At 34.6% G+C, this 23,066-nt stretch overlaps 1 long non-coding RNA gene across 1 annotated transcript; it reads left to right on the top strand.

The window, feature by feature from the left end:
* The first annotated feature begins 991 nt into the window (after positions 1-991).
* On the top strand, positions 992-22,068 carry LOC125963666 (uncharacterized). The gene is made up of 3 exons (XR_007475946.1): positions 992-1,042; positions 11,777-11,833; positions 21,917-22,068. It is a non-coding gene; the product is annotated as an uncharacterized LOC125963666 (long non-coding RNA).
* The last annotated feature ends 998 nt before the right edge of the window (positions 22,069-23,066 follow it).

Here is a 23,066-nt window from a genome sequence, read left to right as displayed (position 1 = left end):
AAAGACAAGGGATGACAGAACACAAAACTCACTTATCCCGCTAGATTATCTGTCATTAAGCATCTTTCCAACACTTACTCACATGGCAATAAAAGGTTTTATGTAAGCATTAGTTAAGGGTTTATGTTGCATTCTTATAGGTTGTCCCAAAGGCACTTCCAGTTCATGGACTCCAAGGTAGAGAAAAGGTGTGAACAAATTTAAGTTGTTCTAGTAGGCTTATCCACAAGATCACAGAGCTTTAAGGGTATCAGTAATTGGACAACTATGCCAAAAGCCTGCCTATGGCTTGGTACAATGAATAAATAAATACCTGAGGAACCCAGGCTGTAAGTGACAGGCTTTTGAGATGACAAATCTAAAAAGCTACTGTGAGGGGAATGTAATCTTTCTCTGTTGGATAAATTTGTAAAGAGAGAGAAAGAAGACCAACAGAAAAGCACATTATTCCTCAGTGGGTTCATATCAAAGAGAGAAAAAGTAGGATGAGGCCCCATCTCTAGGACTATATTTAGGGCTGTCATGAATGCCTTTGCCTTTGACATTTGGGCTCATGATAATGAAATTTATATGACCCCATCTGTTATAAAGTTAGTTAGGAAAATGACCTCGTGTCATTTTTATGCACAGAAGATTTGGGGGAGAACGATTATAATAAACACATGTGATGTCATAAACACCAAGTGTCACAGCTCTAACTAAAACTATATGTAAAAACACAGAATTCCCACCAAGAGTTAAAGCCATAAAAAAGTAAAACAAGAAATTGTATGAATAAAATAAAAGACAAATTATTTATACATGAAGTATTGTAGCTATTTAATAAGCTATATGTTTCATAAAAATCCATTAATTTAGAAATCTTCAGAATTTGTAAGATTTTCAAATAAAGGACCAATTTTTTTTCTATTCTTACCATAGGCATCTTTCCAATGAAGAAACCCCATCAAAGGTCTCCTCAAGTATGGAAGTAACTCAGAAGTAAAAACACCTTTGGTCTAAAAGCATTCCTCTGGCATATCTTTGTGACAAAGTCTTCCAGGTAAATAATGAATGCATCTTTTGAAAAGGTAGAAAATTTCAGTACATTACACGTCTGTTAATCAATTAGTTCATTTTGTATAATGTCTTCTACTGACCAATCCAAAGAGGTCCAGATGTTCTAATATCTGATCTCTGAGAAAACATATCCAAAATACAAATTGGAAGTTTTGCCTTACATTCATCCAAAATATTACCCAACCAGTAGATTTTACTCATTTCTACATTTCCTTTGAACGTGTTGAATGAAATATGTATCAGAGGAAAAAGAATTGCCTCACTAAATTAAAACGTTAAAGATTGAGGGTATGGTTTCCTCTCTAACTGAATAAAGCTCTCATTAACGAGTGGAGTTAATGTTAAGTGATTTTCACAGAAATTGTCCAAATCAGAGAGGAAACTGAGGACATTTTAAGGAACTGAGATAACTCTGTATTGTTACAGCAAACCAAATAATAATGTGGATAATGGTGGAGGTATGGCAATAATAAAGACCATAATGTAACAAGGACTAAGTGCCTGATACTGTGCAAAAGCACTTTATATAGATTTGGTCCTCATAACGACCCTAAGAAGTGGATGTTATGTTCTTCATTCTATATAGTAGGAAACTGAAGTTTAGCAAAGTTAAAAGGCTGGCCTAAATTCACAAAACTGTTAATGTTGATACCAGGACCCAAACCCAACCAACTTGGCTCCAAAGCTCAAGTTCTTTAACAAATACAGAGTTGCTAAGAGTGGTTTTAAATCGAGTGTCTCTGAAAAACAATTCAATTCAAACTTGACTTATATTTATTGGTTATACACTCTCTGCCAGTCTGCTCTAGGTGCTTAGGATACAACAGTAACTATATTTTTTAAAAATTCCAGACATCCAATTTGGGTCGCAGAACAATTTTAACTTGACAAAAACTAGTCCCATATGAACACTTGTCATACAGGAAAATATAGTGTTGCCTTTTATGTTTTGAAAGCTGAAAGATGTTAACCATCCTAAACAAGTATGTAGAACAATATGAGAGCTTTGTAACACTTTACTGGGACCATGACTAATGTTTAGTGGTTCAAGGAAAATATATCCATTTAAAATGATACAGCATTCTAATCAAGTAGCAAAATTAAAAGAGGGAAAGGATAATAAATATTGTCATTTCCTGAAGTTTGGTAGGACTTTCCTATTTCTTTCAGTTTCACTTTTTAATCCTGAAGGCATTACTTCAGTGTGTATAGATTTATGCTAATCATATACCACAGCTATGGGTTCTTCTATCAATATGAAATGTTTTGTACTTGCTGTTTTTGTGCATCTTGTATTGTTATGTGCAATATACAAAATAATGTGTCTAACTATGCCATTTATGCTTTTGAAGGAAAAAGCAAATTACTTACTGAAGAGAATGGCATTTGCATGCATGTGTGTCAGCTTTCAAGCCATTTCCTTCTACAAAATATTGCTTTCTACACTTAGAAAATGCATCCATCCATCAGTTACAAACCATTTCAAAGCACTTTATGAATCTACAGAGCAAAATGTACTTATCTTACATTGGCAGTGTCCCAGCTGTTACAAAATTGCTATTGTCCTAATACTTACAAGGCAATTTTAGCATCAGTTAATAATTTTACAGGATAGATAACTTCTAAAGCATTATAAAATGACAGACATTAAACAAAGCAACTTAGCATTTTTTGAAACAGTTCATGACAGCTTAAAAACTAAAGTGATTTTAATGTATAGTCTATGCAGTTTTAGTTTCTCATTGACAATTCCTTTAGAAGATAAAAATGTGAAAATCCTTTTAAATAGTGGGTGAAAGAATAAAACAAATTTATCTTTAAAAGATATTCAGTGAAAATCTCAATTAGGAATAATGTCTCAAATCTTCCTGTACAGATAGTAGGTGACAAGAATTTGAATTTATTTAGGCAGAAAAAAAAAATGATGGTATCATTTAATGGTAGGGTACCACAAAATAAAAAGGCATATCTATTCATTAAAGCTAATACAAAAAGAGAAATACCATGAACAGCATTTTATATAAATCAGTATGCATTATTTCTTCCTAAACACTGTTTTCTATCAGTCTTAGTTTAAAAGCTTCAGTTAAAGGAAAAATCTGGATAATTGTAACACATGTGTTCTCTCTTACTCCCTTTATTTAAGTTGTTGGGATAGCCACACAACGCTTTTTTGGCTGGATATTTTACCATTCACCTTTGATAACTAATGCTTTGATGATACAGAAAGAAAAATAGCTCTAAACAAATTATATTAATTGGTAGTTCGATGCTATACATGTGCAGTCTCTTCAAGGAAAAAAATACTTTTGATAAGCACCAATGTGCAACAGTGGTTATTTTCATAAATGGACTTATTAAATAAAACCAGTTATTCCATGAATAACCAAAGGCCAAGTGATTGACCACATCATCAAAACACAACCTAAATTCCCCTGGTACACGATTACCATCTTCTTCTCTATCACTGAGCACATTGATATTGCATGGGCTCATTGGACACCAGCTACCGTGGAAAATCAAGTACAAGTTGAATTTTCAAATGATGTAATTCATGTTCACACATTTAATTTTCTGTAGGATGTTACATGTATGTTTTAATACTGCCATTGTCTCAAAATTATAAAACGAGAAGTTTGCATAATTTCAGCCTTTTTCATGGCACCAACATACCTAAAGAAAAGTGTAATTCAAAAAGTCTCAACTACTTTTGCAGTATGCAATACAAGCTATTATTAAACAGTTGTGTACTGTAAGACATACATATCCTTATTTAACTCCTACTAGAAGTTGCATATAGTAAAATAGATCAAATTGCCAGACAGTCTATACTACCAGCTCCACAGAGGTAGGGAAGATGTCTCTCACAGATTGCTCCATTCCTGTCATCACACACCCTGCCTGGAACATAGTGGGTGCACCATAGGCGTTTGTTTACTGACTGATTGACTGAACTGGTCTGATTCTATTAACTATTTCAATCCTACATTAGCTATTTTTTAAATTCACATTTTAAATATCAAGCTCTTTTCTCAATGTACATATAGAGAATAGTTCTTGAAAAGAATACACTTGACTCTGACTTAGAAATCAAACAACCACTTCTTGTCAACATTAATTGAGAAATATAAATATTTCTATTAAAATTATTCTATTATATACTTACATGTCACTTACAAACCTATATCTTTAATAAACTTATTCATATTAATAATATGAAAGACTCATCTACAATGCAAATATAGAAGATGAAGGTAATATATTAGATGCTTCTTTCCTTTTACCTTCATATATCATCAAACTAATAACAGACTTACTTAAATTATCAAATATTTATTTACTGTGGGCTTGGCTAATATGTTTATTATTAACTAGTCTTGAATATAACATGTTATATATAACATAACTGAATAAAAAATATAAATAATTCTTTGTACTGAAAGAATAACGTTTTAATTGAAGTTCCACTTTCAAAGTACCATTAAGCTCAATCAGTTTTGAAACTCAGCCTCAAAATGCACATCTATCTCCCTAATTTTTAGCAAGAATGTATTTAATGACAGTGGTACTGAATTACCTCTGAATGAGTGAATATAGAAACAAAGAAAAACTTATTTATTTGGAGAGAATGCCACAAGGGCGGGAGCATGAAATTTGGCAAGCCCCAGTTTTCACAAACAAGGAAGCAGCCTAAGACTTTCCATCATCTTTTATTACTGAGCTCTGAGATATTTCAGACACTCCAGCATGCAATCTTTGAAGTGTGTTTGTAATAAAATCTCTTGAATTGATCTTGAGTAGGTTTCCACTTTCCTCGTCACACCATTACATGGCCATCCTCCATTGGCACCATCTATGTTTAACCAAATGTGAAGACTTTCTGATGCTGCTCTCAAAAGAGATCAGATATTTGGCCTGCAGGGCAACGAACCTGAGTTCATATCCTAAATTAAACCTGGACACAGTACCTGGAGATGAGACTACCCCACAGGAGGATTCTACAGTAGATTTTTAAGCATATGACAAAGAATTTCAATAGATATTTATCATGTTGCTGAATCACTAAATCTAAAAACTTGTTGCTAACTTAGTTTTCTTTGCCAACTTCTCATACACACCTGCATAGGATGAATTATTAATATAAACAAATTACTTTTTGAAGTTGTTTGTATTATTCAGACACACATCAACCACTTTCAGCAAGAAACCCTGAAGAGCAAAATATGACTAAACAGGGAAATTACTTAAAGGAGGCAATAGCATGATGTTCTACATTTTGAGTATGACTCTAGATACCATGCTATTTCCAAGAAATTGGTCCAGAATGAGCATACCTGAAATGTCCTCCTAAGATTTCCCATTGTTTTGATTGGTCTAGTCTAAAACAGGCAGACCCAAATCTAAGGAAAAATACAGACTATTCTGATTTCTGGGATATCCTATACACTAAAGTCAACATGATCCTGCACCTCTGGAGTTTGCTAAGAGTCACTGCCCAGCCCATCTCAGACCCATTTCACTGAAACTGCCACTTTGAACAGCTGCACTATAGCTATTGTCCACTGATGGGAAAGTGTCTCTTCTTGATGTGAATGCTTGTTAGAAATAAATGATCTACCTTGTTCGAATTGACCCACAGATTTAAGTTGGCCCTCACACCACAGTAGCACAAGCTCAGACCTCCTGTAAATAATATCAATAACTCAATGAGGGTATCTAGAAAAGCCTAGAATGACTTTATCTTACATATGTTCAATAAGGTGTTAATATTTCAGCATGCACTCTAGAGCTAGAATGCTTGGATTCAAATCTTAGTCTAGCATTTTTACTGTGTGTCACCTTTGGAAGATTGCTTAGCCTCTCTCAACACATTTCCTTCTTTTAGTTTAATCATAACTCTACCATATACTGTTTCTTCAACATGGTAAGTAACAAACCATCTCCTCCTAAGTCTAAGTCTGTTAACATAGTAATGGCAGATTTTTTCCTTCTTTGTAAGTAATGATGTTTATAATGGTTAAATATTTCTATTGTATCATTTAAAAAGAAAAAAAAATTATTCAATGTCTACCAGAGATGTAAGATAGAGGGACTGTGTCTCTCAGTTGAAGGAGCACCTGATAATAGTTCTGGGATTAGTATTGCTATTCTCATACATGAACAATACCTAGTAATGCCAAAATATGTTGTTGTTGTTGTTATTTTTCTCATGCATCACCATGCATGATTGGGCAAGAGAAGTTCCTAGGAAATTACTAAATTTTTTGTCTTTTAAGATATAAAAAAAAAATCTCACTTGCAACTACTCATCCTAAATTAAATTGTCTAAAAGTTGTACTTTTACAGTAATTTGCAACTCGAAAATAAGAAAAGTTGAGAAAATCACTATTGCCCATATGTAATGTAATAGTGAAAAACGACAGAAAAGCTTTTATAAAAAATAGCTATATACTCAAGACTGCTTGTGAAAGCAACAGATATCTTCAAGACAAGATATCCTCTTTTTTCCAATGAATTAAATCTGTTTACCATTTTTGTTCTGTATAAAAATAAAATTTTCAATAACATTGAAAAATATAATCTTGTAAAGAATGCAAGTCCATTCGTAGCATCTTAGCACATACAAAAAAATCATTGGTTAAAAATTATGGTTAAACGCACATAAAAATTAGAAAATTAAATCATGTTATTTTCAAAGTAAACAGGATTTTCAGAATTCACTCTTTCCTGTACCTGTACCAAATGCCTGTACATTTGACTCTAAGTCTTTGATTTCTCAACAAACTCTAATATTGCATGAGTTATATTCAACTATTAAATCTTCACACATATTACTCCATTTGTCCACACTCATCTTTCGATCCTATCTTAGATTTAAATAAAACTTTCTTTAAACTCCTCACCTTTCAAAGGATGGAGCTAGGATTCTTACAATAGCAATAGTGTTTTCTCCAAGAATTTCTTGAAACATGAAGGTTCAGATCATGAATAGCTTTTTCAATCATATGCTCTCAAATTGTAACATTTTATTTATCATATTCCCATAGAAAATTTCAAAGTTATTTATGATATGTATGGTATTTAAGTAGAAGGAGCATATGATGATTTTCCATAGCTGAGAACATTTATAGTACAGAAGGGCAAAGTGGCAAACTTAAGGTTGGCTGTGGGCAAACTTTTTTTATAGATTGACTAACCTTACAAAAACAAGTAGGAAGGAGAATCATGGGCTTTGCTCTTCATAGATCACTATCCCACACTTCTTTAGTACTCTACTCAAAGTGATTTGTGATTAATCTACTTCAAACAATCAGCAGAATATACACTGACTAGTTGGTGTTTTTTACATGCTATGGGGATACAAATGATGTGTAAGAGATCAACCTGGCCCTCAGGGACATAACAGTATAACCAGGAAGATAAAATTAAACTTCAGGGAACTAACTTGGGAAGATCATTAGGTATTAAAATGTATAGAGCAGTCTGTAGATCTTCCAGAGGTAATATTTTTAAATGCTTCTCAGTGCATCTTGAGAGGTACTCATTTATGAGTTTCTTTCCATGCAACAATTTTGCTACTTCATCCAAGTAAAGGATAAAGTGAATGTCATGTAAGGAAGAAGAAGGGTAGGAACCAAGGCAGTTTCTGTCAGATGGAGAAATAAGAAGGCCCTCTATCTCCAGGAGAAAAAGCCAAGAAAGAAAAAAAGAATGAAGGAAAATGTGTGAAGTCAATCATGAGTGTACTTTCTTACCATTCCCCCATTCCCCAGAGAGCAGGTGAGCCAGGAGTGGTACATAACAGAGGGTGTGTGTGTGTGTGTGTGTGTGTGTGTGTGTATTGAGTCACAAGGAGTATTTATTTCAATTTGTCCTGAACATTAATTTTACTTGTGTTAGTCAGAAATCATTGTTAACTTCAATTGATAACGTTTTTCAGACCACTGGAACTAGCTAACCTTGATGCGTGTTGAAATAGTCTCTCAAAACACTTGGATTATCTTAGATGAGACAAATTCACTAGGGTAAACTGTGAAGTTTTTTGAAAGATTTTTTTTTATTGAATTCAGACTTCCAGAAAAGTTGCACAAATTATACAAAGAATTCTTGTTTACCTTTCACCCAGTTTCCCACAATTTTGCATCTTATATAACCATAGTTCAGTTATTAAAACCAAGAAATTTTATATGTGGAAACTAAAAAATAAAACAAATGAACAAATATAACAAAACGGAAACAGACAGATACAGATAACAAGCTAGTGGTTACCAGAGGGGAGGGGCTGGGGGGGGCCAAAATAAGTGAAGGGAATTAAGAGGTGCAAACTACCAGGTATGAAATAAATAAGTTACAAGGATATATTTGTATAGCACAGGGAATATAGCCAGTACTTTGCAATTACTCTATATGGAGTATAATCTATAAAAATATCAAATCACTATGTTGTACACCTAAAACTAATAAATATTGTAAGTCAACTATAGTTCAATTAAAAAAAACAAGAAATTAACATTGGTGCCATATTATTAACTAATATGCAGGCCTTATTAGAAATTTGCGAGTTTTTCTGCTAATATCCTTTTTATCTGGTCCAAGGTTCAATCCAAGATCCCATATTGCATTTAGTTGTTTTGGGGGTTCTTCAATCTGTGATAGTTCCTCATTATTTCATGTTCTTGACACTTTTGAAGAGTTCATGCCAGTTATTTTTTAGAACATCCCTCAATTTGTGTTTGTCCAGTGCTTTCGCATAATTAGGTACTTGTTACTATTTTTTGACAAAAAACAGAAGTGAGGTTATGTCCTTCTCAGTACATCATATAGTGGAATATATGATGGCATTATATCCTATTACTGGTAATGTTAACTCTGATCACATGGCTAAATGGTGTCTGTCAAGCTTCTCCTTTCAATGTTAATATTTCCCCCTTTGTAATTAATAAGTATTTTGTGTGGAAATACTTTAAGGTTATGTAAATATCCTATTTCTCATCACTCATTAATTTTAGCATCCACTGATGGTTTGAGCAATATGTATATAGGTAGATAGATTTCACAAATATTACTGTGGTGTTTCAATGAGGTATCACCTCACACTGGTCAGAATGGCCATCATCAAAAAATCTACAAACAATAAATGCTGGAGAGGGTGTGGAGAAAAGGGAACCCTCCTGCATTGTTGGTGGGAATGTAAATTAATACAACCACTATGGAGAACAGTATGGAGGTTCCTTAAAAAACGAAAATTAGAACTACCATATGACCCAGTAATCCCACTACTGGGCATATACCCTGAGAAAACTGTAATTCAAAAAGAGTCATGTAGGGGCTTCCCTGGTGGCGCAGTGGTTGAGAGTCCGCCTGCCGATGCAGGGGACACGGGTTCGTGGCCCGGTCCGGGAAGATCCCACATGCCGCAGAGCGGCTGGGCCCGTGAGCCATGGCCGCTGAGCCTGTGCGTCCGGAGCCTGTGCTCCGCAACGGGAGAGGCCACAACAGTGAGAGGCCCGCGTACCGAAAAAAAAAAAAAAGAGTCATGTACCACAATGTTCATTGCAGCACTATTTACAATAGCCAGGACATGGAAGAAACCTGAATGTCCATTGGCAGATGAATGGATAAAGAAGATGTGGCACATATATACAATGGAATATTACTCAGCCATAAAAAGAAACAAAATTGAACTATTTGTAGTGAAGTGGATGGACCTAGAGTCTGTCATACAGAGTGAAGTAAGTCAGAAAGAGAAAAACAAATATCATATGCTAACACATATATATGGAATCTAAAAAAAGAAAAATGGTTCTGAAGAACCTAGGGACAGAGCAGGAATAAAGACACAGACATAGAGAATGGACTTGAGGGCACGGGGAGGGGGAAGGGTAAGCTGGGGCGAAGTGAGAGAGTGGCATGGACATATATACACCACCAAATGTAAAATAGATAGCTAGTGGGAAGCAGCTGCATAGCACAGAGATCAGCTCGGTGCTTTGGGACCACCTAGAGGGGTGGGATAGGGAGGGTGGAAGGGAGGCGCAAGAGGGAGGGGACACGGGGATATAGGTATACATATAGCTGATTAACTTTGTTATACAGCAGAAAGTAACACAACATTGTAAAACAATTATACTCCAATAAAGATGTTTAAAAAAAAAAAGAAAATAGGGCTTCCCTGGTGGCACAGTGGTTGAGAGTCTGCCTGCCGATGCAGGGGACACAGGTTCGTGCCCCTGTCCGGGAAGATCCCACATGCCGCAGAGCGGCTGGGCCTGTGAGCCATGGCCACTGAGCCTGCGTGTCCGGAGCCTGTGCTCTGCAACAGGAGAGGCCACACAGTGAGAGGCCCGCAAACCGCAAAACACACACAAAAAATATTACTGTGGTGTTTGTTTAATGGTGATTTTCCATTTCCCTTATTCCTTGTAGATTTATTAATTTATATTCTCCTGTAAAGGAGAGTACTCTCTTTATTTACTTTTCCATTTACAGATTTATGTCTGTATAATCATCCATGATTATTTTTAATCTAGGGGTTGTAATTCAAACTAGCATTATTTGGGTTGTTCTCTAATTGGCCCAACTTTGGTCGTTGGGAGCATTTTAAACTTGGTTTTCGTGGTGAATTTTTGAGATGCCTCCATCATTTTGCGGATACTTGTATACTTTCTGTTCCTTAAGACATTCCGGTCTTATCTTGTATTTTTCCTGCCCTGGTCCTTTCCAGCACCAGCTCTTTCTCCAAGGAGTCCTGGTTCCTTTTACTGGAATGACATTTAAATTCCAAGATCTAAATGTTAAGTGTGCTTATTGTTACTGGGAAGTCATTGTTTCTAGGCCCTGTCAGAGAATAAAGCTACGAAATAGATGTACGTGTAATAACACATGAATACACACAACTATTTATTTCTGTATCTATCCATCTTGTGTGCATATATATATATATTATATATATATATATATAACTACTAGTCATACTGATATGTTTTATTCCAATTTAACATGACAGAATTCGTTTTACTCTTATTTTCATTTGTAACCTCTTCCTCTGACGATGAGAAAAATGGCACTCATTAACAATATATTTGGTTTTTGTTCAAACCTAATATGAATATAAAATAGTTTTAGAATTGCTAACTTACACCCGTGTTAGAAACAAATTTACTAAACACAGAGTACAACATTTTTGGAAAACTTGTTTTTGTTTGTCTTTAGATTTACTGTATTTAGTCAAAATATTGCTTTCTAAAGTTACTTATGTTGGTTCTTTTATCCCCACCCTCATCAGTGTGGTTATTTTATTCATTTATAATAAAATTAGGTTCACTTGTTACTGTGTTTCCGCTTTGAGTTCTCCTTACCTCCTGGGTTATTTAATCATTTATTTATTTGAGAGGTATATAAAACAATATCATGATCCTTAGAGTAAGAGCTATAAAAAACGTATCCTCACAAAAGTATTACTTCTCCCTCAATCCTATACCATGTTCCCATTGCCTCTTTATTTCTACCCCTTTTCCACTCATTCCTGTATGTAACCAGTCTTTTTAGTTTCTGTTTGATCCTTACTATAAGTCTTTTCCACAAATGAACAAATACATGTATATTCTCTTATTCTTCCTTCTTGCTTAAATGGTCCCATACTATAAATACTTTTTGCACTTTGCTTTTTCCACAGAACAATATATCCTGAAAATGTCTTTCTCATTCTTATTTACAGATGCACGGTACTCCATTGTGTAGAGGTACCATAGTTTATTCAACTACTTTCTTATGTGTGGGTATTTAGGCTGTTTCCAATATTTCACAAGTATAATAAAGAAATTTTTAAGAGATTTCCAGTGAAAGAATTTGTTTCTATATCCTCGAGATAAGACAAGAAAACTTCAATAATCTTAGACAAACTCCACAGCAAACAGGGCACTGAGAGTGGTGCCTCAAGAGCTTAACAGGATAGGAACAATCTGTGGTGGTAGAGCATCAGATTCCTCGCGGCCCATACCTGATGTGTAGGATATCCATAGGCTCAACTGCTGAGAATACAAGTAGATCAAAGTAGGACTGGGTCCATGGCAAAAACTGAAAGGTGCAAATGTTTCATGACCAGAAACTACAACCAAGTTCACAGTCAGAAGGAGTAGATTCCAGAATAATGTTCAAATGAGATCAGTTCTCAGTGGACTCGATTGAAGAAAAAAAATGTCTGGGTGAAATGAGGGTCCTCCCAGCAGAGGGAGCAGGGCCTAGAGAATGGTATAAAATACATTCATCATAAGTTTCCTCTGGAAAGCTTCCATCTTGGATGGGAGATGGGGAAGGAGAGACTCTTGGAGGAATTTGGAATTTGAGGAGAAGCTAATTTTATCAGGGAGTTTGAATTTAAATTTCACTGAATGTTACCTTACGGAGACTATTATATTAATTATGTATTACTGTGTAGTAAATTACCCAAAAACTTAGTGGCTTAAAACAACAAACATTTATTATCTCAAAATGCCTATGGCTCATTAATTCAGGAACTGCTTAGCTGGGTGGGTCTCACATAAGATTGCAAACAAAATGTCAGCCAAAGCTTCTGTCATCTGAAGTCTTGATCGGGGCTTCAGAGTCTGCTTCCAAGCTCACTCACATGGCTGTTGGCAGGAGGCCTCACTTCCTCACTAGCTATTGGCTAAAGGCCTCAGTTCCTTGCCACATGGGTCTCTGTGGGCTTTTTGAGTGTCCTCATGGCAGGGTACTTGGCTTCCCCTAGACTGAGTGGCACCAGAGAAAGAGCAAAGAGGAAGCTAAAATACCTTTATGTTCTAATCTCAGAAGTTACACATTATCAATTCCACCATATTCTTTTCTTTAAAAGTAAGTCACTAGGTAAGCCCACATTCAGGGGAACAGAATCAGGCTCCACCTTTTGAAGGGAGAAATATCAAAGAATATGTGGACATATTTTACAACCATGACAACTGTTTTAATCTGGAAGAGATGAAATTAACAAACCAAAATTTATTTCTCTCATCAGCAGGGCTTTGGCTTCAAAACAAGATCATTACATAATAAAGGAAAGTACTTCTATTTAATGCATTATATGTAAATTGTCACCCCTGCTACAGGCTAAAAATAGATCACTATGACCAGAAGTGCTGAAAAACACCATTTACATTCTCAAATAGCTTTTTAAAAGCTGAATCTATACTATCTATCTGATGTCACTAGTGGCATAACCTCTTCCTTTGTCTTTACCACTAAGAAGATTGGAGAAAAGTTTAGATTCTCATTTCCACGATTCTTGAATTCTATAATATAAAGTACCTTATTTAGGTTTAATAATAATAAACCTTAGTAAAAAGATATGTATCCAGATATACCTTGGTTAGAAACTCATTTCTAGTTACTAGTTTTGTGTGAAAGTTTCTTTATGACTCAGTTTTCTTATGTGCAAATAGGGATACCAATACCTCCTTCATAGTATTGATGTATCACTAAAGCACCTAGCACAGTACCAAGAACATGGTAGATACTCAAAGAATGGTATTATCACTCCATGCCACACAAATAGAATTATATTGATATGGTTTTAGGATTGAATTTCTTAACCTTCATTCTGTTTAGAACTCTACGAAGTGTTATATGTAAGTATCAAGGACGTACAATCAGATGATGTTGGGAGATAAACTTTGCCATCTTCATCAAGTGTAATATTCATAATCAGTGAAACCAATAAAATCAATTCATCGATACCTAGGATTAGAATACAACTTTTGAATTACCAAAGAAGATTTCTGAGAGTTAAGAGCTCTGATACTGGAGTCACATAGGCTGCATTAAAACACTGGTTCCACACTTACTAAATGTAGGACTTTGGGCAAATCAGTAACTTCTCTGGGCCTCAGTTTCATTATCTATATCACAGAAGTAATAGTACCTTCCTCATAAGGTTTTGGGAAGATTAGTTAATATATTAAAGTAATTAAATGAAAACCTGGAATATAGTAAGTTCTAAATAAATGTTAGCTATTTTCATTAATATGATTATGATTATTCCTATTATAATTATTACATTCATTTGCTTTTGTTCTTCAGAGAAAAAAAGAGTTTTGAAAGTTAAAAACAAAAGAAAATACTGCCATTAATTCCAGGTGATGTTTTAAGATAATTTCCTGTTTGGATTTTGTGCATTACTTTAAGAACGACAAGGAAAGGTTTTATTTTTAACCCTTAGTCACTTGGCAGAGAGAAGAATCTCAGAAAGAACCCAAATGTTGTATGTAGGTAAATTTCAGAGCTAGAAAGGTCAAAAGCTGTTTCAATATTTCTGAATCTGGATGAAGATGTATAATTGTTAATCATTTTGAGGCCAAGCTGAACAGAGTGCCTTGAGGGAAAAAGAAGGACTTGTAGGGAATTCCCTGGTGGTCCAGTGGTTAGGCCTCCACACTGTCACTGCTGAGGGCCCAGGTTCAATCCCTGGTCGGAGAACTAGAATCCCACAAGCTCTGTGGCGCAGTCAGAAAAAAAAAGAAAAGAAAAGAAAAGAAAGAAAGACTTGTAACTACTTTTGTGGTGGTGTCCTAGAGTGATCATGATGCTCCCTGCCTCTGCAGCCCTCTGTCTTCCATGTGCTAATCAGTGACCAGCATTCTCACAAGATTCTTTACCCAATTACTTATTTCCAGTGATATACTAAACCCCTCAACAAGGAAGAGTTGAAATTCCTGAATTTGAGAGAAATTGCCATGGGGCTAAGTTGGCATAGTGTAGCCAAGAAAACTTACTTCAAAATCTAGGAAAATAACACTAACTTTTCTCCACACCGTATATTTTGAAAGCTTGATTCAACCGAGAATTTTACACAAAAACAAAAATCAGCTTAAAATATGCACTAATTTATTACTGAAAAAATATGGAACTTAAGCAGAGAAATTTTAAAAGTCGCAACTTTCCATGATATAGTGGTAGCCTCTCCTGATTGACAGAGGTCTAGTAATCTAAGTGAATATCACCCCAGTCCAACTATGCCTTATGGGAAAAATTTGTCAATATCCAAATGTCACTAGCCTGTGGCTATGAGAGTGGTCCCATTTACAAAAACACTCAGATTGTTGCTAGGTCTCAGCACATATACATTTTATTGTACACTTCATCTTTTTCTCAAAATTCCCCTTCTGACATTCTCAAGGAGGAGTTTCACTTGTTTCCAGGAACAAATTTTACTTCTATTTTTCATCTCTGCTCACTTCACAGAAGTCAGGTACTCATAAGCTACTTGAGGAGGGTGTCACACCACCATTATTGCTTCCTTTCTCCACCATTCCCACCCTGACTGTCCCTCAGAATGTGGATTTTGCACAGAAGTCTACGGTAGAGTGGGGAGTCAGAGATAGCCCTCTGCCCAACTCCAAGTGGAACTTTGGCAGTATTACCAAGATGATAAGGTTGGAATTAATTTGTACTAAAATGTTAATGACTTCTGTACAATGTTTTCATTGTAAATGAAGTAATTTAGTGCCGTAGTTTAATAGAAAAATGATTTTTTTTTCTTGGCCACACCATGCAGAATCTTAATCCCCTGACCAGGGATCGAACCGTGCCCTATGCAGTGGTAGCACGGAGTCCTAACCACTGGACCACCAGGGAGTGCTCTGATTTTTAACGGAAAAATAATTTTCACTGTAAAGCTACCACAAGAGATTGTGTGGATGGTGTAGTCTTCTGGTGCCTTTCAAAATGGAGAACTGACCTCATTATTACAGAACTGATGAAGTATTATAATTCTCAGCAAAGAGAAAAGGAATTTAAAAGGCAATTTTTAAAAGTAGAGAGGTGAAGATTCATCTTTGCCTCTTTTAGTAATTAGACAGCCTTTTCAGTGAATCCATAAACTCAAGTTTTTTTGTTTTTTATTCTAAGCTTTAAAATGGGCATATCAATCTTTGCCTATTTTAGGTGGTAGGTAATAATAACTCCAGATAATGAGTGTAAAGCACATTTTATAGATATAAAATGTTTCACAAGAGAAGGTTGACCTCTTGACTTTGCTGAAATTTGTATACCATTTCTTCATATGCCTTTATTTCATAAACAGGAAGGAAAACACTTATACGTTAAACTATAATTTCCTTATCCTAAGGAAACTGTAGTTTCCTTATACCTTAAACTGTAATTTCCTTATCCTAATCCTATGTTAGTCATTGAACTAACATAAAGCACCCTGACTGTCACCTCTGGTCTGTAGTGATGGAAAGAATTACTTTGCTTTCAGGCAGAATTCTTTAAACTCCAAAGTAGGTACTATCCCACTCTAAGTTTGAATCTATTGAATAAAAAGAAGTTTCAATGAATTCAAAAGTAAACTCAAGGGAATTCCCTGGCGGTCCACTGGTTAGGACTCCATGCTTCCACTGCCAGGGGCGCAGGTTCAATCTCTGGTCGAGGAACTAAAATCCCGCAAGCCGCGCGGGTCGACCAAAAGAAAAAAAGAAAAGAAAAAAAAATAAAATGAAATCAGAATCTTTGATATTCAAAAGAAAAGAAAAAGTAGAGTCAAAATTCTTACCCATTCTACTGAAAATATATGATTTTTCTTAATTCAAATGATATTTATTTAGCCTGTGACTCAAGTAAGCTCCCTGTTGGTTAGGAAAGAAGTTATACTCTTCAGGAAAATAAGTGGAACAGAGGTCTCTCTAGTGCAACAGTAGCTGACAACAGGAAAGTGACAGGCACAGAGGTGACTAACAAAGGAGGCTAATTTCAAAACTAAGATAAAATTAAGGGGAAGACCTGGTAGCCCAGTGAATAAAAGCTATTTTGTGAAAAATGCTTACTGCTCATATAAAATAAAGCTTTTATGGAAGTAATTCTTACCTTATTAATTTTAGTACACTATAACTCTGCAAAAAAGATTTTTTACATGTTAGTCTGGAGTAGGTTCTTTATGAAGAGAGCAAAATGTTCCCAATTTCATTTCTCATCCTTCTTGTGTGCACTGCTTATCACAGAAGAAGGTGTTCTCACTCTGAGATCTTTCTGTTTAAGAAAAATAATCAGTGTCTCAAACTAGAAATGGACCCATTCTAGGAATTGCACCATCTAGACATAAGTCATCGTATGTGACTTTCAAGTTTTTTTAAGAGGCAACTTGGATTGCTGCCCATTCTACTGAAATGAAGAGGAGGGAGGAACCACACTTTTTCTGAAGTCCTTGGTGTCTGAAACCACAGCATCAGTTTGAAGTATTTCAAAATTTAAATTAAAAAAAGCAAAACAGAAATACAGTAGAACTCTGTGGTTGATGAGATATGGCCGAAATGAATGTGTTATCATAATCATTTGCACCTTTCTGTAGACTCACCAAAATCTTCTTATCAACTTATATTTAACAAACCTCAACTAGTTCAGTGCCTACTGAAAAGTTCATCCAGTGTTTATCCTAAAGACATAACATTGATATTTTTAAAGTACAAAATAATCTATTTCACAATATTCTATAAAATAATCAGTGAGGTTGTCTAGAAAAATAGTTCATTTTATTTAAGATGTCTATCTATGAAATTGAAACCTAGATTTTGTTTTATGATAATTCACATTTTATCTGAAATGTTCACTCTAATCATTTTAATTTTTGAAAAGATGTACCCCCGTCAAGAAAAAGCAGAGATTTGGTATCAGATGATCTTGAAAATACAATGCCTTTGACTGTTTAAAGAGATAGAAATTTTATTAGTAGGCTTTTAATCATTGAAAACAATAAGGAGAATATCTTCTATTCATTTTCAATAGGACAAGGCAGTATTAAAACAAGACCATTCCATCAGAGAAGCTTGATGATTTTCTCAGTGTTTTAAATTATGCATATGATTGGTGACACAAATACATGTTTAAGTGGTTGCAAATTTAAAAAATCAATATTCCCAAAGAACTAAAATTATGCCCAGTCATAAATAACAAATTAATTCACCTGCATATTTTGATCTACAACTTACCCTATGAACATGAACATTTTATAAAAGAGAAGTATCTTTTCACATCAACTTATGTTCATTATATTTCACACAAATATAGTTCAAGTCAAACACAAACCTTTTCAAAGAGGAAAAAATTAGAACTGTTCACTGTTCTTTTCTTTCCCAGATGATCTGGTGTGAGATGTGGACTGCCATGTTGCACCAAACCCACAGCAACCAGGACCCATTGTTCCCAAGGGAAACGTAGCCTATGCAGGAATGCAATAGTATGCACTGCAAGGAATGTGGAAAATAGCATATGTCACTACTGTACGGCACACAACAGACAATTATGATTCAACTGTCCAAATTATAATCAGTTTGACAAATGTCCACAAGCGTCTTCATTCTATTTTATATTTTCCCTAAGACAAGGCAATCACACAACCAGACAATTCCATCAGGGAAGCTTGTTAGCTGCTTAGTCTGTTAAACCCTGGTTGCCATAGCATCTAGAGTTGAAAAAGCTGCAGATTGGCATGAAAAAGCATGTCGACAATTGCCCTGTCACAGCATGCAAGCCAGGTCTGCTCAAAGGCAGCACACTACAAGTTTTCTTTCCCAGTTTGCACTACCCCATGCTGTTTAATAATATCCATTTACTGGTATTGGGATTGATCTAGCACAGTGTAAAATTCACATCTAGTGAGACTTTGCTTTTCACTTGGAGTGAAATTCTTTAACAAATGGGAGTATGGCAATTAATTTAGAAATGTAATACTGTATATACTAAGTATATTTAGATTTAATAGAGAAACTGTCCAAAATTTTAATGCACAGTTCTGTAAAGAACCAAACAGTTTTACTTGGCAATTTTTCAGTTGACTTTCTAGTCATTTCTGAAGCCTAGTCATACTTCGCAGATGACAGACAGCATTCAAAATTCAGTAGTACATTTTAAATATGTTTTAATCATACCATAGTTGTTTCTTCTTTATGTGCATGGTATAATTTAATTAAGGATATACATTTCTAAAATAACTGTAATTTAATTAAAGATTAATATCATGAACATTAAAATTATAGTCTAGAGAGCAATGTGCATCCATTTTTTCCCAGAGGGATCATATACTTAATGGTGATAAATTACCATGTATTAATAAGAAAAATTGTGTTTCTACCAAAGGGTATTCACATCCCTGCCAACTCTCAGATTCATACGGTATATGGATTTTAAATAAAGCATGTTTACAAACAGCCATTGTTAACTTACTGGAACTATGAAAATGTGAAAATGTCTACATAAGTTGTGAGACTTACAAAATAATTTTTGTTCAGAAGTTTATATTTGTGTTATTCAGTCTTCTTCCATTATCTCCTTATATTCTAATTTGTCACTTCAGTTTAGTTTTCATTCAATGCTACAAAGAAAAGAAACATTTTAAGATACTTACTTGGGAGCAAATTAACTTGGCAAACCCATAAGTATTTCAAATACAGGTATTTTTCTATGTTTTCTACTATACTTGTTCTTTCCATTAATACCCACTGCTTTGCTCTCAAAATGCCACAAAATCATATTTAATTAACTAGAAATGACCTCATTTTTTTGAACTTTACATAGGAAAAAAGTTGATAGTTTACCACAGTACAAGAAAGGGAAGTTAATATTTACACTAAATTAGAGATATTGAAGTAATGACTATTTTTCATATTCCTGAACTATTGAAGACCTTTTTTTTCCTAAACAAGATTATCAGAGATTTTTTAGACAGAATGATCAAAGCATAACACCTTGAGTTTTATACATACGTATAAGTGTATATATATATCAGTATGAAAATAGTGTTAATGAGTGAGCCTCTTCAGTAAAATTCAGTATGAATTTAAATCCGTCATTTTCTAGGAATTCTCAAAAATCTCAAAATCTTGGGATGAAACTTGGTTCACATATGGTGTCCATGAATGTGTTTTCTTATACCACATCTTCCAGTTTTTTAAAAAAGAGGAAAGCTGTTTACTTGTTAAAGGTCTTTTTATAAGCTTTGATGACTCAAAAACACCTTCATTTTAACACATGGAATTTGGCAAAGAACTTAACCATGTTACCATTTGGAAGACTTTGATATTTTGAAAAAGAGAGAATTAAAAACAACAGAGATTGAAACTTAAGTTGGCTTTTGTGTATAGAACATAATTTTCTCAAGTATATTTTCTAGTATAAGGATTTGCTATTGAAATTTATCTGCCAGAATACTATAACATATCAAAGCTATAGTTATCTTGAGTGAACAATGGTGAGTAGAGGCTCAAACTTTACCCTGGTGTATCAAGTTAAAAAAACAAAGATTCTTGGTATAGCATTACAGTAATCTAAATAGATAAATGTGTATGTCAAATAAAAAGCTTAACAAAAGGTTGAAACAAAATTTCTTCTAATTACGCTTTTCCAGAAAGATTGTATTTAAACTTTTGTTTGCTTCTCATTTCCTTAATTCACATGCAATACAGTGCAGTACAGTTCTTCAAGTTGGATTAAAGGAGTTACCACTTCTTAACAAGTCTTAAGGATATGTATTTTCCTACAGTCCTCAAAGTATTCGGTTTGCAGAATTCCACAAACTGGGTAGCATGGAAATGAAAGTTTATGCTTTAACTCAGAGTACATTTGCTTTAGTTGCGATATCTCAAATCTTCCCTGTAACCCAAATGCTGCTTTTATCTATGATTTACAAACAAATGTTGTTCTTTATAACTGTGCGGTGTTCATATTCTCCATTCCCACTACTTAAAAAATATGTAAAAACTGCATTTTTTATAAGTAGTTTATTTCATGTACATTCTTCTACTCTAAAATTGGAAATTACGTTATCCTTTCTGAATTGCTTCAGACATATCATTGGATATCATTATTACTTTTGGACCTCCTCTACAAATAATGTACCTTTCAGTCATTATGATTATTGCCAAATGGAAATTATAGAAGAAAATGTTGATGAACCTAAAAAGACATCCATAAAATGAAACAAGCAAACTTGACTTGTGGCAGAAAATAGGTGGTATCTTGCAATGTCATTAGTTCCTTTCATAATACAAAGGGTAAATGTCATACTAAAGACACTAAACTGCTTTATTTTGTAAAACAAACACACCCTTATTCCCTAAGTGAACTACTACCTTACACAAAATGTAGGTTTCATGTAAGCACATACATTCTTGTGTAAGGTAGTTCTTCTTTTTCTGGGTGATTTTGCCTTATTCTGAAATTTTCTTCACCTGACTGAAAGCACATTAACTGCTAGATAGGCATCACACTGATGTCTCCATGCTGTAGCATAGAGCCGTGAATTTGCTACGATCTGTTTAATCAGCAGTATATTGATTTTCCGCAGCTTTCCTTCATTTTAGCCCCATAGCAGGCTTCTGTAATTTCCTTTGGACAAAGTGTAACCAAACTGTGCTAAGTGATGTTGATTTGCAGGCAAAAGTAAAGGGGTAAATATAAATTAACAAGCTATAAACATTTTACAAGTGGGGAGTCAATAAAAACAGTGTCTGCCGTTTCTTTTAAAAAAATGATTTGAAGCAGATTGTTAACAAACGTGTCCAAAGAAACTGACATGAGTCTGAGAATAATTTTTGTGCTTTGTGATTAAGAATTGATCAGTCTAAAAGCCTTGGATGCAACTGAATCACCAATAAGCTGCTGGCCTGAAAAGGCTCAGCAGGGGCTGGTATTTGTTTGTTAAACTCCCATGATTCCAAGTAGATAATTGGTCTGTGAAGTTCATGGCAGAATCTGAATTTGCTTTCTTGCTTCCCAGCTGGCTGAGCGCTGGTTTATAGACTTATGTGTACAAATTTAGCCAGCAGCAAACCTCACATCTTTAATATAAAAGGTGTTTTGTTGTGTTTTTCAGGTGCTGAGTGGAAAGCCCACACTCCAGAAGCTCATTAAAAGGGCCAAGTTACAGTACAGGTTTATTTCTGTCACAGCGTTTCTGAAAACAGTGACAAGGATTAATATGTTTCTTTAGTACTGGAAAAAGCCTGACACAATCCCCTGTGAATTTGATCATCTGTTTCATTGCCTGTATAAGATTCAATCTCCTATTATATCCTGAAGTTCCAGCTGTAAACTAATGCCGGTAAGAATTCATAAGCTATTGCAGAAGCCTGGGGCAAAACTAATTGTTTTATTCAACAGTCACTTATTTATTTATTATTTATTTCATACCACTCTCTTATCATCTTTTTCCACTGTTCCTCCTCGAAGTCAAGATGATCTTGGCTCTTTGTCTCCATGCACAGAGCAAATATAGAGACATGGGAAGTTCATGTTGCCAGGAGCTTTCAAAAAAGTTGCTACAGATCAGTGTGTTGTAGAAATGTGGCCCGATCTAAATTTCTTATAAAGCTATTCTACTTTCCTTAAAATGGAAATTCCTTATTAAAAAAGCAATTATCTGCACAAACATTATAACCTTTGTGTTTTGTATAATCATGTGACATTAGGCTCTATCTGCTAGTGGTTGCTGTGTTTCTGGGACATGATTTAACATGTGGTAAATGCAAATCCTAGTAAAGTGCAAACTATGTTATAAAATGATTCTGTTTTACATCAAAGTAGATAGGCAAATAGCTATTTGCTATTTTCAAAAATTAACAAAGCTATAACAATATGCTGTATGGATACCATAAAAAGTAATCTTTTGAATTGAGGAATCTCTGTCTCTAAATCTCTCTCTAAGTCAATCTCTCTGTCTCTTTCTCAATTCAGTTGTAGAGTAATATTCCTTACCTACCAGTTTTTGGTTATGGCAAATTACATGCTACATTAAAAATTTAGATACAAAAATTTATATTCAAAATTTCAAACTTTAATGCAAGTACATAATAAGACACAAACAGAAGGATTCCTAATAGTCCATTTGTGTACACTTTATAAAAAGTTGGTGGAAATTAATGCAAGATTAGACAGAAGAAGTATATTCAGAGAATGTTTGAAATTAGACATTAAGCTTCCATTCTTAATAGAAGTTGAGTGCTAATTCCCTATACATCACAGAC

This window comes from Orcinus orca, chromosome 2 (genome assembly GCF_937001465.1).
Source record: "Orcinus orca chromosome 2, mOrcOrc1.1, whole genome shotgun sequence".
Lineage (NCBI taxonomy): Eukaryota > Metazoa > Chordata > Mammalia > Artiodactyla > Delphinidae > Orcinus > Orcinus orca.
The sequence above is the reverse complement of the archived record's forward strand: the minus strand, read 5'-3'. Positions and strand labels throughout refer to the sequence as shown.